At 38.5% G+C, this 15,207-nt stretch overlaps 1 protein-coding gene across 2 annotated transcripts in view; it reads left to right on the forward strand.

Annotated features, from left to right (window-relative positions):
* Zkscan5 (zinc finger with KRAB and SCAN domains 5) overlaps positions 1–15,207 on the forward strand; it is a 76,587-nt gene that overhangs the window by 49,869 nt on the left and 11,511 nt on the right. The gene's annotated exons all lie outside the window — the stretch shown is intronic.

Below are 15,207 nucleotides of genomic sequence, written 5' to 3' on the forward strand. Positions count from 1 at the left end.
GAGGAAAAAGTCTAGAGAGACACCTAACTTTATTTTACTTAATCTGTTTCAACCACTATCTATATGCACATATGCGTATGTACGTAAACTTAATTCTTATCACAATTCTACAAGGAGGCTGGGTTTGTATTAACAGAGGAGCTGAGATGTAGAGAAGTCGACTTGTTACGATTTCACAGCAAGTTAATGGCTCAAAGTCAGATGTGATGCCACAACTCTTCATCATCGTGATACTAGTATTAGACACATCTTAGAACTCAGGAAGGTTTTCTTTGGTAACTCTGATTACATCCTCAGTAATTCAGTATCAGTTGTGACTGATCCCAAAGACTTCCCAAAGCTGTCTAGGATACTAGGAGAGGATATCTTGAGGATTTTTTTTGAGGAGCTAGTCCGACCTTGAAATCTTAAAGTAATAGCACCCATTGGCTAGCATTGGTGTCGTAGTGTCTAGATTATTGAGTGAGTAAATGGATGAGGTTACATTTTCAGAGGTGGGAATCTCACTTTGCTGAGGTGACTCTGGGGCCCTTCTCTGAATTTTGCTTAGACAGTTGTGATAGTGATAGGTTAACAAATCAAAGCTCCCAGATTTATATCTTCTATGAAATTATCCCTCCTCCATCATTAGTTTCACATTTCCATTTCTCAGTGCCCCAAATTTTTGTTATTTTTAAATTTTTAATAGCTAGAACTTGCTGGTGGACATGCATTCTACTATTATGCCAATGGAGCAAAATGAGTAACTGAAAGAATCAGGTTTGATTCCGAAGACATGGACTGGAAAGGGAACACTGAAGAGGTGCAATGAACTACAAAAGGGATAGAATGCCAAATCAGAGGTAGGAGCATAATGTTTTCAAGGTAAAGAAGTGTTTTCTCCACAAAAGGCAAGGACATAGATGGGCAAATGAGCAGTTACACTCCCATCCCTTTGGGTTGAACTGAGGGCTGTGTGCATGCTAGACAAGTGTGCTACAGCTGAACTAAATCTTTGTCCCAACTGAGCAGGTTGAATACCTTTCTCCTAGCTTGAACCACACCAGTGGTACATGCATGATTGCCATCAGGTGGCTTGTACTGCTGGTGATATGAATGGATCTAATTGATTTTATTTGTCCTCAAATTAATAAAAAGTCACCCACTCTGCATGTACCACTAGTACTGCATACCACTGTCAGCCATACATGTACATTATGGTCCTTTTGCAAATGTTAAGGACAAAGTTCAAAAAAGAGCCCCAGGGAGTCATCTCAGCAAAATGAGATTCCCACTTCTAAAATGTAACCTCATCCATTTATTTACTCATTGATACAATTGCTAGATACTAAGATACCAAAGTTAGCCAATAGTGCTGTTACTATAGCCAGTAGGAGTATAGGCTAATTTAATCAAACATGATTTTGGAATTAGATACATCTTAAACTTTTCTGCTTACTAGAAATTTTATTTAACCTTGTAATTTTGCTTATTGGAATTTTTATTCAACCTTTCTTTTAACTGGGTCTTGCCATATAGTTCAGGCTGGCTTGTACTTAACTATGTAGCTGAGGGTGACCTCAAAGTTGTGATCCTCCTGGCTCAACCTTCCAAGTGCTGGGATTACAGCTGTGTGTTACCATGCCTAGTGGTCTAACCTTACGTGATAACAGTGTTACGAAACTTAGACAACGAGACCTTAAAAAGGAAGTCAATGAATAAACAGTACAATAGGACTGACTAAGGAGGGATTTGGAGAATTTATACATAAATGGTAAGAACTGCCTTTTGACAGTCCCTGTCAGCAAGCTGATATCTTTTGTATTCTAACACTTGTATAATATGGTATGTTACCTTTTCTGTTGCTGAGACAAAATATCCAACACCTAGAGATAAATGAAGAAAAGTTTATTGTAGCTTACTTTGAAAAGGTTTCAGTTGGTAGTTGGCTGGCTCCAAAGTAGGGCGGCCTGGCAGAAGGCATCACAGAGGAGAAATAGTTCATGGTAGGCAGAAGGCACCAAAAGGTGCAAGCACCAAGTGGCAGCAGTAGCCCTCTCTCTCTGTCCCTTATATTCCATCCAGACTACCCACCCTTCGGGCAGGTAGCACTCACATCCAGCATCAATCCTTGACCCCAGCATTACACATCTTAGAGTCAGCCACCTCAGGAAAGCCACACCCATGACTGAGGCTTGGGGGGACATTAGCCACAAACTGTAATACAGGGCATCATGTCTTGTACTCCCTTCAGAATAACTGAGGAGTAAGAATGATTTCAACCAATGCCGTGTACAAATCAACAAGAAAACAAGTACTACAATTCTTATTTTGCTAACACTTCCTATTTACTCTCTCCACTTTTAGACGGTAGTCATATTTATTACATTCATGTTTAGAAATTCATAATTCAGAGCACAATTACAAATTTGTGTCTTTTCCCATTTGTTCATGTTACAAGTTTCCACACAGTCTTCCTCAGTTGATGTTCACGATATAGTTAAGACTGGTTTGAGCAGGCCAGGATTCAAATGCTGCCTTTGGTACTTACTCTGTGCTGCTGGCATGTAAGGGTAAAAAAGCTTCTAGTCTTATGAACATAAAGACATATTATCAGTTTAACTGCACCTTAACTGGTGGCTGCCTTGCTAAACTTAACAGGAAATCTCTTAAGAACAATACCTCTACTTAATCTGTCTCTGTTTCTCTCTGTCTCTCTCTGTCTCTGCTCTCTCCTCTCCCCTCCCCTTCCTTTCCTTTGCCTTCGATATATGAAATAGGCCTGATGGCACACACCTGTAATCCTAGCACTTGGCAGCTTAAGGCAGGAATATCACCATGAGTTCAGAACCAGCCCGAACTATCAAGATACACACACGCACTCCTTCCCTCCCTCCCTTCCTCCAGGAGGCCCTTATAACGCTCAGCCCTTGTAGCTGAATCTTGGTTCCTCTAAGGCTTTTTCTTTTTGTATCAGTGAATGGTAGAAGCCAGTCCTGCTTATTTATATAGTCCAGGCAAATCGGAGAGGGGTTGGGCGGAAGTATAGAGTCCTGACTGACAGGAAGGGAGGAGAGATAGGCCAGACACTTGGTAGTGTTGGTGAAAAAGCCAAAGGCAAGTGAACTAGACTAGGTCCACTTAACGTAATGAAGGGCAGGTACAGAAATACTTCCCATCTTCCCTGAATCTGCTCTTGGGGAACTACTGAAAGGACTGAAGGAGGTCCCACTCTACCTTGCTCTGAATTGGATTCCACACTGGCTACTTGAGAACCCATCACTGAGTTAGATGTCTGAGCTGCCTAGATGGGACAGCAAAGTATATGCAAAGGACCCCAAGATCTGGGTGGTTAGTCAGAGGCCCAAGAACCCACACCTTGGAGTACATACATGTTGGTGAGCAAGTGAGTGACAGAGTTTGGTAGGTCCCTGGTGGGAGGTCACGTGTGAAGTCCATGTGGTTGTGGGTAAACCAGCTGCAGGGTTCCAGTGGGCCAGGAGGGGTCTGCGGGAATCCAGTCTGGGGCTGGATTGGGTCTGGTGGGGCCACAGCCACGTTGTATGTTAGTTAGGGTTGCTGTCAGTGTCTGTAACCCTGGTCAGCTTTGCCCATCATGCCTGAAAAAAGAATGGAGCTTTTAACACTTTCTTCTAAATTGGGAATTTGTCCTGGGAAAGTATATCTGCTTGATCTGGTCTCTCTCCTTTCCCTGAAATGGCTAGTGTCCTGTTGTGAACTTTTTAAAGAGAAGGTCTTGGTCTTGGAGCTGAATGGGAGATTAGATCCAGTCCTTGGAGAGGCCATATGAATGGATGTCCCTGGAGTTCATGTGTCCAACCCAGAGGAGGAGTTTTGGAAGAGCAAGGTGAAGGAGCCGACTTAACCTGGCTTACCTTTGTTGTTTAGACAAAGTTTATTTGTCCTTCCACGGCTCCAGATCAGATGCTCAGGATTAAACTTAGATTTTGAATTGTCTTGGTTGGGGACTACATTTAAAAAATGATTTGAATATCATATGTAAAGAAAGCCTGAGGCTGATGTTTGCCCTCCTGCAGCAGCACTGTTGTGAGCACCTGTTAACTTGTTTGGTGTTTGGAGGAGTTTATTAAACATTGCATAAATAAATAAGTGAAAAGACTCACGCCTGAGTGTCCCATATTCCTACCTTCTTTAGCCAAACTGTTCATCATTAAGGAAGATGCATTTTTATCCAAGGTATATACTCAAAGAGGGTGTCTTGATGTGCAGTACAATAAACGACTAGGCACCTGATAATGAAAAATGAGGTTAAATTACTCATTTCAACATTTTGTTTTACTTCAGTTTGCCATCCCACCATTATCCAGTATATAGCTATTTAAAAAGTGTTGGGGTATTTAATTGGAGAGCAAAGGTTTAGGTCCACATCATGGCTTATATTTGAGGGTTTTTCTTTAATATGTTTAGGTTCCTTATTATGTGTTTAAGCTAATTTTTAAAGTTTTCATGGGGTAATTATTAGTAGATGCTAAGATTATGTTGAGAGAAAACCTCATCTTCACTTACAGACTTAAAATTAGAAGCACCAACTATGAAAGGCTATGGGGCAATAAACAGTGTTGAAGCACTCAAGAGGGAAGCAGTGTGAAGTGGATACTGGCTTGGGTAGCTTTGGAAAGTCTTTAGTTTGGTCATTAGTGGTGGTTAATGCCACTTGTAGTACCAGCATAGGGAAACTGAGGCAGGAGGGCGACTGAAGCCAGCCTAGGTACACAGTGAGATCTTGTTTCAAAGAAAAAAAAAGTCATGAGTTTGACCTGAAGGAAGTGTGTAGTAGGAAAGGGATTAGGTTTAAAGTGAGAGGGGACAGGGCCTCTGCTCTTAGTCTTCCTAAGAGGCCATGTGCGTCACTTAGTCTCCCTGAAAGGCTTATCATGTCAGTTCACAGCAGCTGCTGGATTCAGTGTATGGATCTACATTCAGGGTCCTCTGACCAAAGGAACCAACCTAACTTTAAAGTTATAGCTTCACTGTTCTCCCAAGGTGGACCTACCAAGACTGCTGTATCTGCATAAAGTAATCCCAGTGACACCTTGGACCCCCTGCCTTGCTCCCAGCTCTGCTTTTTTGTTCTTTTCCCCACATTCTCTGCTATCCCCTACACTGTCCCAGTCCCATATATTCCAAGACTCAGGAGGGCAGGGAGGCATATCTGTGGTTTTGGAAGATTACATAAATATATGGCACAGTTATATGAAAACCTATACAATTTGGTAGCTGGCTAAGTAGTAAGGGACTTTGGTTATGGTTGCTTGTTTTTCCATCTGTTTCATACCTCTTTTAAAAAAATCTTCACGGAGGGACTTTAGGAGATGGTAGAGTGGTAGGCAGCTGAGAAAAGCCTCTTTGAGATTTGTTGTCCAGACACTGAAATATAGCAAAACAAGGAAGAGAAAATGAAGTAAGTGGGTCTCCTGGATCCAGGAAGGATACGAAGTGAGAACTGAAGCCAACAGGGAGAACATAGTGAGAAACTTCAACGAAGAAGGAGATGGTGGGTGGCACCTTCTCCCTGAGTCAGGACTCGCTGCATGAGAGGAATGGCTCAAACTTGTGTACACATGGTAATGGCTGGTAACCCCAGAGGCCTCCACAGAGAGACACAGCAGTGCAGTGGAGCAGTGGACACTATGGACTGCACTGGCTAGCGAGTGGCTTGGATTTACAAGAGAGGACAATTGTCTGGGAGACATTTTCAAGAGGGACTAACTGATTTAGGAACTCAGAACAACTGCTGGCTGCATCTAGCAGCTTCAGCTGAGTTCAAACCCACAGAAGATGCATTGACTGTTCCAGACTGAACAGGTCTGGTTCTGGCCTCAAGGCCAGAAATCAGCCCAGACTTCAGGGTAAACTAAAGGTGCAGACTTGCTGAGACTATCCACTATCCTATCATAAAGCTACTGGTAGCTTACTGGGATAAATCAACACAGATCTTGACTCTGTCTCTGTTGTTGTCTACCAGTGACAGCAGAGACAAACTTCGTAGTGAACGTTATTTTTTTCTTTTCTTTTTCCACTCTTTTTGGTTTTGTTTTTGTTCTTCATTGTTTGATCTTGTTTTTACATGAGTACAGATTTTTTTGTGGTTGTTCTGTTCCTCCTTCTCTCTTTACTTCTTGTCTTCTGCACCAGTCTCCCAAAGTTTGTGTGATCCTCCGTCGTCTTCCAGCCTTGCTTCTAATCTTTTCCTCTTCTTCTATTTCTCAATTTTTTCCTTTTAACACCATTTAACTTTTCTCCCATGAGGGTAAAATTGGCATTTTCAGGGCTTATTTACTGCATACAATTTTTTGGTTTGTTTTAGATTTTGTTACATGACAAATCTAGTTCATGTGGTTAAAGGTGGTAAATTAATACTTACCTCAATTGTCATTTTTTAGGCTGTGTTTGATGTTACTGTTATTGGTGATTGTACCACTTTAGCCAGAGTGACATCATTGTTCCAACTAGCTGTTCTTTCTGGTCACAAAGACTGAGATTAGCTAATGGTTATAGAAACTATTGTGACCCAGTGCCAAAGAACTATGTGCTGGGCCAAGTAGGCAGCAACTTCTCATTCTCAATAAATTGAAAAAGTAGGATTTTTAAAATTGGATTTTATTGGTACATTTTAGATGTACACAATAATCACATTTATCACAGAGAATTTAAGAGGTAGGCTCTTACAAGATATTCAAAACCCAAAAACCAGCTATACCTGGAAGACACTTCTGAGAACCAGTCATTTTTCATTTTGAATACCATTCCACCTACAACTGTTTACCAAATAACCACCATAGGCAGTTTACTAGCATCAACTCAGGAATTAAACTAAAAAAATAGAAAATGAGACAAAACTTAATATGCGATCCCAGATATCTAAATCCCAGATTTACCAAATGCAAACCCATGGGACCATAAGTTGGGAAAATACAAAAGCCACCTTCCTCACCTCTCTGAAGTGATAACAACAAAGCAAATGAATGAGACTCTCAAAATGATTAAATGAGAACTAATTTCTCATATAATGACAGAGCTAGTGACCACAATAAAAAACATTCTTAGTGACTCCAGAGTAGATACAGATTAAAAAAACATAGAGGAACTTGGGAAAATTATGGGAACCATGAATGCCAAACATAAGAAAGAAATGGAATTCCTAAAACAGACTGAAGCAGATTCCTAAAACAGATTCAAGGAGACTACAAATTCCACTGAAAGTATCCATGGTAGAATAAACCAATGTGAGGCCAGAATTTCAGATATAGAAGACAGGCTCGCAGTTAGAGATCTTAAAAACAGTAGGGGACCATGGAAATCAATCCATCAACTGCTAGATAATACAAAGAAGAATAATGTAAGATTGATTAGAGTAAGGCTGGGGATGTAGCTAATGGCACAGCACCTCCCTGGAAAATGCAAGGCCCTGGGTGCAATTTCCAGTACAAAAAAAAAAAAAGATTGACTGGAGTCAATGAAAAAGCAGGAGATAGCACAAATGATATAAAACCTGTTCACAGATGTCATGGCAAAAAATCTTCCTGGCAGAGAAAAAGAATTTGACATTCAGATAAATGAGGCATGCAGAACTCCAATTAGCTATGTTTAAAAAAAGAAAAACTACAACATGTAATAGTCAAGATTACAGAAACTCAACACAAAAACAGTATTAAAAGCTGTTAGACAAACATCATTTATAAAGGGAAACCCATCAGAATTACAGCACAAATCTCAACACAAACCCTCAAGTTCAGGAGAGCTTGGAGAAAAGTATTTCAGGCTCTAAAAGAAAACAACCTCCAACCTAGATTGATCTACCCTATAAAATTATCTTTAAACATTGATAGATAAATAAGATACTTCCATGATAAAGAACACTTTAGGAAATTCATGAACACCAAACCAGAACTCCAAAATGTTCTGAAGGACATTCTAGAAAGCAAACACAAGGACCAGAACTCCATGAACTCCAACAGAATGAATCTGCCAGGCAAGGCAAACAAACAGGGGATGGGGAAGGGAGCCAACAACAGGAAAATAACATGATCAAGATAAGCAAATACATATCAGGTATAACTGTCAAGGTTAGTGGTTTCAATTCACCAATCAAAAGAAACAGGGTGACAGAATGGGCCAAGAAGCAAGATCCAGTAATATGCTGCATACAAGGAACACATTTAATTAAAAAATAAATTCACAGACTGAAAGTCAAATACCCTACGTGACAAGAACCTGAAGAAAAGCAGGGGTAGCTACTGTATTTGCAGACAAAGTGATTTTTTTGGTATTTTTCATTTTTATCGGTATCAGGGATCGAACTCATGACTGCCTGCTTGCAAGGCAGGTGCTTATGCCGCTGAGCTAAATCTCCAGCCCCTGACAAAGTGAATTTGAAGCCAACACTGATTAAGTGACAAAGAAGGTCACTATATCCTTGTAAAGGGAACAATCAAAGTGGAAAAGATGATAATCATAAATATATATGCAACATATACCAGTGTACCCAACTATATAAAACAAATATTCATGGAACTAAAAATAAGCACTAACACAACTGTATTGGGAGATCTCAATATCCCACTATCACAAACAGATCAACTAGACATGAAATCAACCATGAAATATTAGAACGGAGTCAAACTTTTGAATGAGTGCCCTAGTAGATGTCTATAGAGTGTTCCACCCCACAACATCAGAATACATATTTTTCTCAGCTACACACAGAATGTTCTCCAAAATAGGTCACATAGTAGATCACAGAACATGCTTACGTAAATGCAAAGGAACTGACATTATGCCATGCTTAGTATCAGACCATAGTACAAGATAATTGGAAATCAGTGGCAAAAGAAAGCATAAAAACTTCATAAATACATGGAAATTAAATAACACCCTCCTGAACAATCAGTGAGTCACAGGTGAAATTAAAGAAGAAATCAGACAGTTTCTACAATAAAACAATAATGCCAATGAAATGCCCTGGAGCTTATGTGACACATAGTAAACAGCCTTATGAGGGAAATTTACAGCATTAAATATCCATATCAGGAAAACAGAGTGAGCTCAAATAAACAACTTAATGTTGAGCCTTAAGGTTCTAGAAAAAGCAAAGCAGGTAAAGCACAAAACTCAGATGAGGGAGGAAATTATATAGAGCTACTATTAATGCAATGGAGACTAAGAAAACAATACAAAGAATCAGTGAATTGAAGAAGAATTGGTTCATTGAAAGATTAAGTAAAATTGACAAATTCTTAGCCAATCTTTTTTTTTTTAAAGGAAAGAATAGAATCAAACCCACGCAATTATGAATGAAAAAGGTGAAATCACAATAGATCCTGCAGAAATTTAGATCATCTCTACCTACTTTGAGAACTTGTAGTCTAATAAGATGGAAAATACCAAAGAAATACACAGATTCATATGAATTACCAAAGCACAGATATATATGTATTACCAAAGTTAAAAAGATATAAAAATTCCAAGTCAACATCAATCAATGAAATTGAAGATGGAATTAAAAACCCATAAACAAAGAAAAGCCTAGGCCCTGCTGGATTCACTGCTGAATTCAATAAATTTAGTGAAGACATAATACTACTACTTTTAAAACTTTAATGAAGTAGAAAGGGAAGCAATACTTCCAAATTCATTCCTGGAAGCAAGCATTACCCTGATATCAAAACCAGAGATGGATCCAACTAAGAATGACAATTACAGGCCAGTTTCCCTAGTGAACATTGATACAAAAATCATCAATGAAATACAAACATACTGCAGCAAATAGTCAATAAGACATTGTACATCATGATCAAGTGGGATTCATCCCAGGGATAGAACGATGGTTCAACATACATAAATCCATAAACATAATATACATATTAACAGAGCAAAGGACAAAAATCATATGATCATCTCAATAGATGTAGAAAAAGCTTTTGACAAAGTCTAGCACCCATTCATGATAAAAACTCTAGAGAAAATTAGAGTAGGTGATCTTTATCTCATCTGATAAAAGCCATCTATGATAAACCAACATCCAACATCATACTAAATGGATAAAAACTGAAAACTTTCTAAAATTAGGAACAATTAGGAACAATTCTAAAATTAGGAACAATTCTAAAACTAGGAACAAGGCTGTCCACTCTCTCCACTTTTATCCAACATAGTCCTGGGAAAATTAGCTAGAGTGATTAGACTAAAGAAAGAAATAAAAGGTATAAAGATAGAAAAGGAAGAAGTTAAACTATCATTATTTGCAGATGACATTATACCCTTCCTAGAAGACCCCAAAAACGGGCCACTAAATTTAACAAATTCAGTAACATAATTGGTTACAAAGTCAACACTTAAAAATCCATAGCCTTCCTGTACACCAATAACTAACTCACTAAGAAAGAAATCAGGGAAACAGTATATTTTGCAATAACATCCAAAAAAAAATTGAAATACCTAGGAATCAATCTAATAAAGGATGTAAAAGACCTCTACATTGAAAACTAAAGTACTCTGAAAAAAGAAAAAAGTACTCTAAAAAAAGAGGATATTAGAAAATGGAGAGATACCCATGCTCTTGGATAGGAAGAACCAATATAGTGAAAATGGCCATACTTCCAAAACTGTTATACAGATTCAATGCAATTCTAATCAAAATTCTAATAGCATATCTCATAGTATTATAGAAAAAAGTCTGAGAATTCATCTGGAGCCAGAAGAGACCTAGAATAGCAAAGGAAATCCTGGGCAACAAAGACGAGTCTGGAGGTATCACAATCCCTGACTTGAAATTATACTATAAGGCTACTGAGATAAAAACAGTGTGGTACTGGGGGAAAAAACCCAAAGATCAGTGGAACAGATTAGAAGATGAAGAAACAACTGCAAACATACGAAACCACCTTATCTTTGAAAAGGTGCCAAACACAGTCACTGGATGAAAGATAGCATCTTACTGGAAAAACTGGCTCTCCACCTGCTGATGGTTAAAACTGGACCCATATTTTTCACCATGTACCAAGCTGAAATTGGAATGGAGCAAAAATATTAAAACAGAAACATTAAATCTGCTGGAAGATAGACCCTCAAATATATATTGGTGTAAGCAAAGATTTTATGAACAAAACCCTAATTGCACAGGAACTATCACAAAGAATCAACAGCTGGGATCCCACCCTATTGAAAAGTTTTTGCACAGCAAGAGAAATCATCAACAGAGTGAAGAGACAACCCACAACGTGGGAGAAAATGTTTGCCAGTTGTTCCTCAAAGGATAGTTATGAAGAACATATAAGAATTCAAAAATATCAGTTCTCCCAGATTTAAAGACCCAGTTCAAAAATGGGCATCTGAGATGAATGCACACTTCTCAGGCGAAGAAATATGAACCTCAAATAAATATGTGAAAAAAATGTTCAACATCACTAATCATTAGAGAGATACAAATTAAAACAATACTGAGATTTCACCTCACCCCAGAAAGAATGGCCTATTATCAAGAAATCAAGGAATAACAAGTGATGGAGAGGTTTTAGGGGAAAAGGAACCCTTCTCCACTGTGGCAATGACAACTGGTGCAACCACTGTGAAAATCTGTGTAGAGATTCCTCAAAAAACTATGCTAGAGGTCCCATTCAAACCAGTTATTCCCTTCTGGGTATCTTCCCAGGATTAAAAACATCATATCACAGTGATATGTGTGCACTCATGTTTACAGCAGCACAATTTGTAATAGCCAGATCTTGGAAATAACCTAAATTCCCATTGACTGAGGAATGGATAAAAAAAGTGGTATTTTTATACAATGGAGTACTACTCAGCCATAAAGAAGAATAAACTTTATAGGTAAATGGATACAACTTGAGACCATACTTATTAGTGAAGTAAATAAGACACACGTGTAATCATCACATTGTTTCATTAGTATGTTAAGCCGAAAGAAGCAACATGTGTATATGTATGTAAAAATAGTTAAGGTAGTTATGCTACTGATTTCTCTTGCATTCTGAAGAAAAACACTTGTGCTCATATTGTTTGGACAATAGAATGCAGATATCTTGTACTCTGGGTGAGTGATTTGGGGATGCAATGTACAATATATGTACCATTGTTGTGCCCAATTGATGTGTGTTGTAATTTTGTTTTAGTTTTTCTTCTTTTTGTTTTTCTACTTGAAATAAAATGGACTTGTAAAAAGAAAGAAATCAACCAATAACAAATGCTGGCAGGGCTTTAGGGAAAAAAGAAATCTCCATTATTGGTGGGAGTGTAGACTGGTGCAACCGCCATGCAAATCAGAGTGGGGATGCCTCATAAAACTAAAACTAGAGGTTCCATAAGATTGAGCTATTCCTCTTCTTGGCATCTTCCTGAATTAAAACATCACATCTGAGCAGTATATGCACCCACATTTTTATAGTGGCACAGTTTATAATAGCTATCTGGAAACAACCCAAATATCCATTATCCAATGAATGGATAAAGAAAATGTGGTTCTTTTATAAAGTGGAGTATTACTCAGTCATAAAAAGGATAACATTGAGAAATTTCTAGGTAAACAAATGTACCTTGAGAAATAGTGAAATAGATTGGACACACATGTTAATACCACATAGTTTCTCTGGTATGAAAAACTGAAAGTCTAAATAAAGACAAACATATAATAGATATTGTGAAATAGGAAGAAACTGTTCAAATGGGGAAGGGAAAAAGATAAGGAGGTGGGGACAAGGATGGAATTGAAGAGAAAAAATGAGAAAAAGGAAAAAATGGAAACAAATGTTTTTAAATAAGGAGGGGAAGAGGGGTTGAAATGAGGTAGGGAAATGGGGAAAAAGATGAATCAAGATATATCATGTATAAGTACAAATTCCGTATGATAATGTGATCATTATGTATCCCTATAATGTGCTGATAAACTTAATTTAAAAATGTTGAATCAGTATCCAAACTGACTGTGTAAAAATGATGCCATATTTGTCCCAAGCAACAAGTTCAAATATGACTCCATGATGAGGTGTCGCAGACAATTATGAAATTCCTTGAAGACCATGATTGTTGTCTAATGAAATCAGGGCTGTGCATATTTTAGTTTCCAATTGCTAATGGAAATTCCAATTTGGATATCCTGAGTATCCCTTTCTTCCAGAAAGATCCCTCTAAGCAGAAAGATGCCTCTCTGTAATATCACTGAAAAACAACTTGTCCAATTTAAATTACATTTGACATGTAAATATTGCCAGGCATGACTGTGTCCATATGTAATCCCAGCAGTCTGAACACTGAGGCAGTAGGATTACTGTGAGTTCAAGACCAACCTGGTTTACACAGTGAATTTAAGTTCAGACTGAACTACATAGCAGACCCTATTAAAAAAGTACAAATTGAGAGGAGAAATGTATTAAAGTAAGCAGGAGATATTTTTCTGTTGTATCTTCCATAGATGAAGCACAGGTTTGTCTTTTTGTAAGAGATCAGTATATACTTAAACTTGTATATATTTATAATCTCAAGGCTTGGCTGCTTGAGGCAGGAGGATCACAAGTTTGAGTCCTGCCTGGGCGATTTAATGAGACTATCTCAAAAATAAAAAGGACTGGGAATGTAGTTCTATGTGAAGGTCCTGGATTCAATGTCCAGTAGCACAAAAGACAGATAGAGGCACAGAGACATGGAGAAAGAAGTGGGGAGGGGAGTGTCTCAGTTACTTTTCTCTTGTTGCTGAGATAAAAATACTGGGCACCCAAAGTCAAAGAAGAAAAGGTTTCTTTCACTCACAGTTTGTGAAGGTTTCAGTCCTTAGTTGACTGGCTCCAAAGCAAGGTGGTATGGCACAAGGGCAGCAGTTCAAGGTGGCAGAAGACTGCAAAAAAGCAAGAAGACCAAAAGGGGGAAGAACAAGCCTATTTGCTCCCTTATATTGTCTACCCATCTTGGGTGAGTGTAGCACTCACATCTCTGCGCTCTCCTCTTGCACAAGATGAGCTTGTTTACAAAGGACGAACCCTGGCCGTCTGTAGAGTCACTTACTGAAACTTCTAAACTCAGATTGACACAATGAACAATATCTTAGAATGGTAAAGGCATGTATTTTGTCCCTTGGATGCAAAACTACTGTGTTACTTAGTTAAGATTCTAGACTTTTCAAATTGACACAGCATATCAACCATTACAACCCACCCCTTGTCACTTGGCAACCATATTTCTTTAAATCGGTTTCCAGATACAGACACTTGGTTATTCTTATTTCACAAACTGAACATAATAATACAGGTTTCACAATCCTTAAGAACCAATATTAAGTCTTTCAATATTATATTACATTAAAACCATAAAATTTTGCTCTTAGTCCCCAAAAGACTCATGCACACCCCTTTTTGTAAAAGGCATTTAGTCCGTATCTAAGAATTTCCAAAGTCCTAACAATTTCAACATTGCTGAAAATCTAAGTCCCAAGCCTCCTCTGAGATATAAAGCAAACTCTTAGCTGCAAGCCACTGTACAAATGAAAAGTTAAACATTTCCAACATTCAATGGCACAAAATAAATATTTTCACTCCAAAAGTTACAAAAAGGAGAATACAAAGCTTTGGGACTAAAGCAAGTTCAAAATCCAGCAGAGCAAACATTAGGTCCTATATATCATTTTCAGCATCTAAGGCAATATGTGACAAGTTGTGACTCTACAAGGCTTGAGTGGATCTACCCCTACAGTACTGATGGTTGTAACTCTCATGGCTTCTCTCTTGGACTTTGCTCACTCCTTGCAGATTTCCTCAGATGATACACATTTCTGGCTTTTCCCAACTTATGGGATCTCCACTGCACCTTTGGCTTCATAGTCACAGCTTCACATCTTGTCCTCACAAGGGCACACTGCCTGGCATCCTGGGCCTTCTGAATTTTCAGTGGAAGTCTTCTTAACCCCACAACTCTTGCATTCTGCATGTGCCTAAAACCAGCACCATGTGGATGATGCTAAGGTCTGCTGCCAGCTGGAGCAGTAGGCAGGCTCTTCTTTCACTTGGCTGGAGGTGTCAAGTGTCTGCATCACTGGGCACCCTGAATCCAATTCTGAGGAGCAAACTTTCCATGCTGTCACCATTCTGGAATATGGTGAAGCTGTTGCCATTCTGCAACATGTGTTATGCTAATTTCTCCTCAAAGCAAAGTCTCAGTTTTGCAGTTTTGAGGCTACTAAGGTTG

The sequence above is a fragment of the Cavia porcellus genome, unplaced genomic scaffold, assembly GCF_034190915.1.
Source record: "Cavia porcellus strain 051 isolate PalLab524CR breed Dunkin Hartley unplaced genomic scaffold, mCavPor4.1 scaffold_23, whole genome shotgun sequence".
NCBI lineage: Eukaryota > Metazoa > Chordata > Mammalia > Rodentia > Caviidae > Cavia > Cavia porcellus.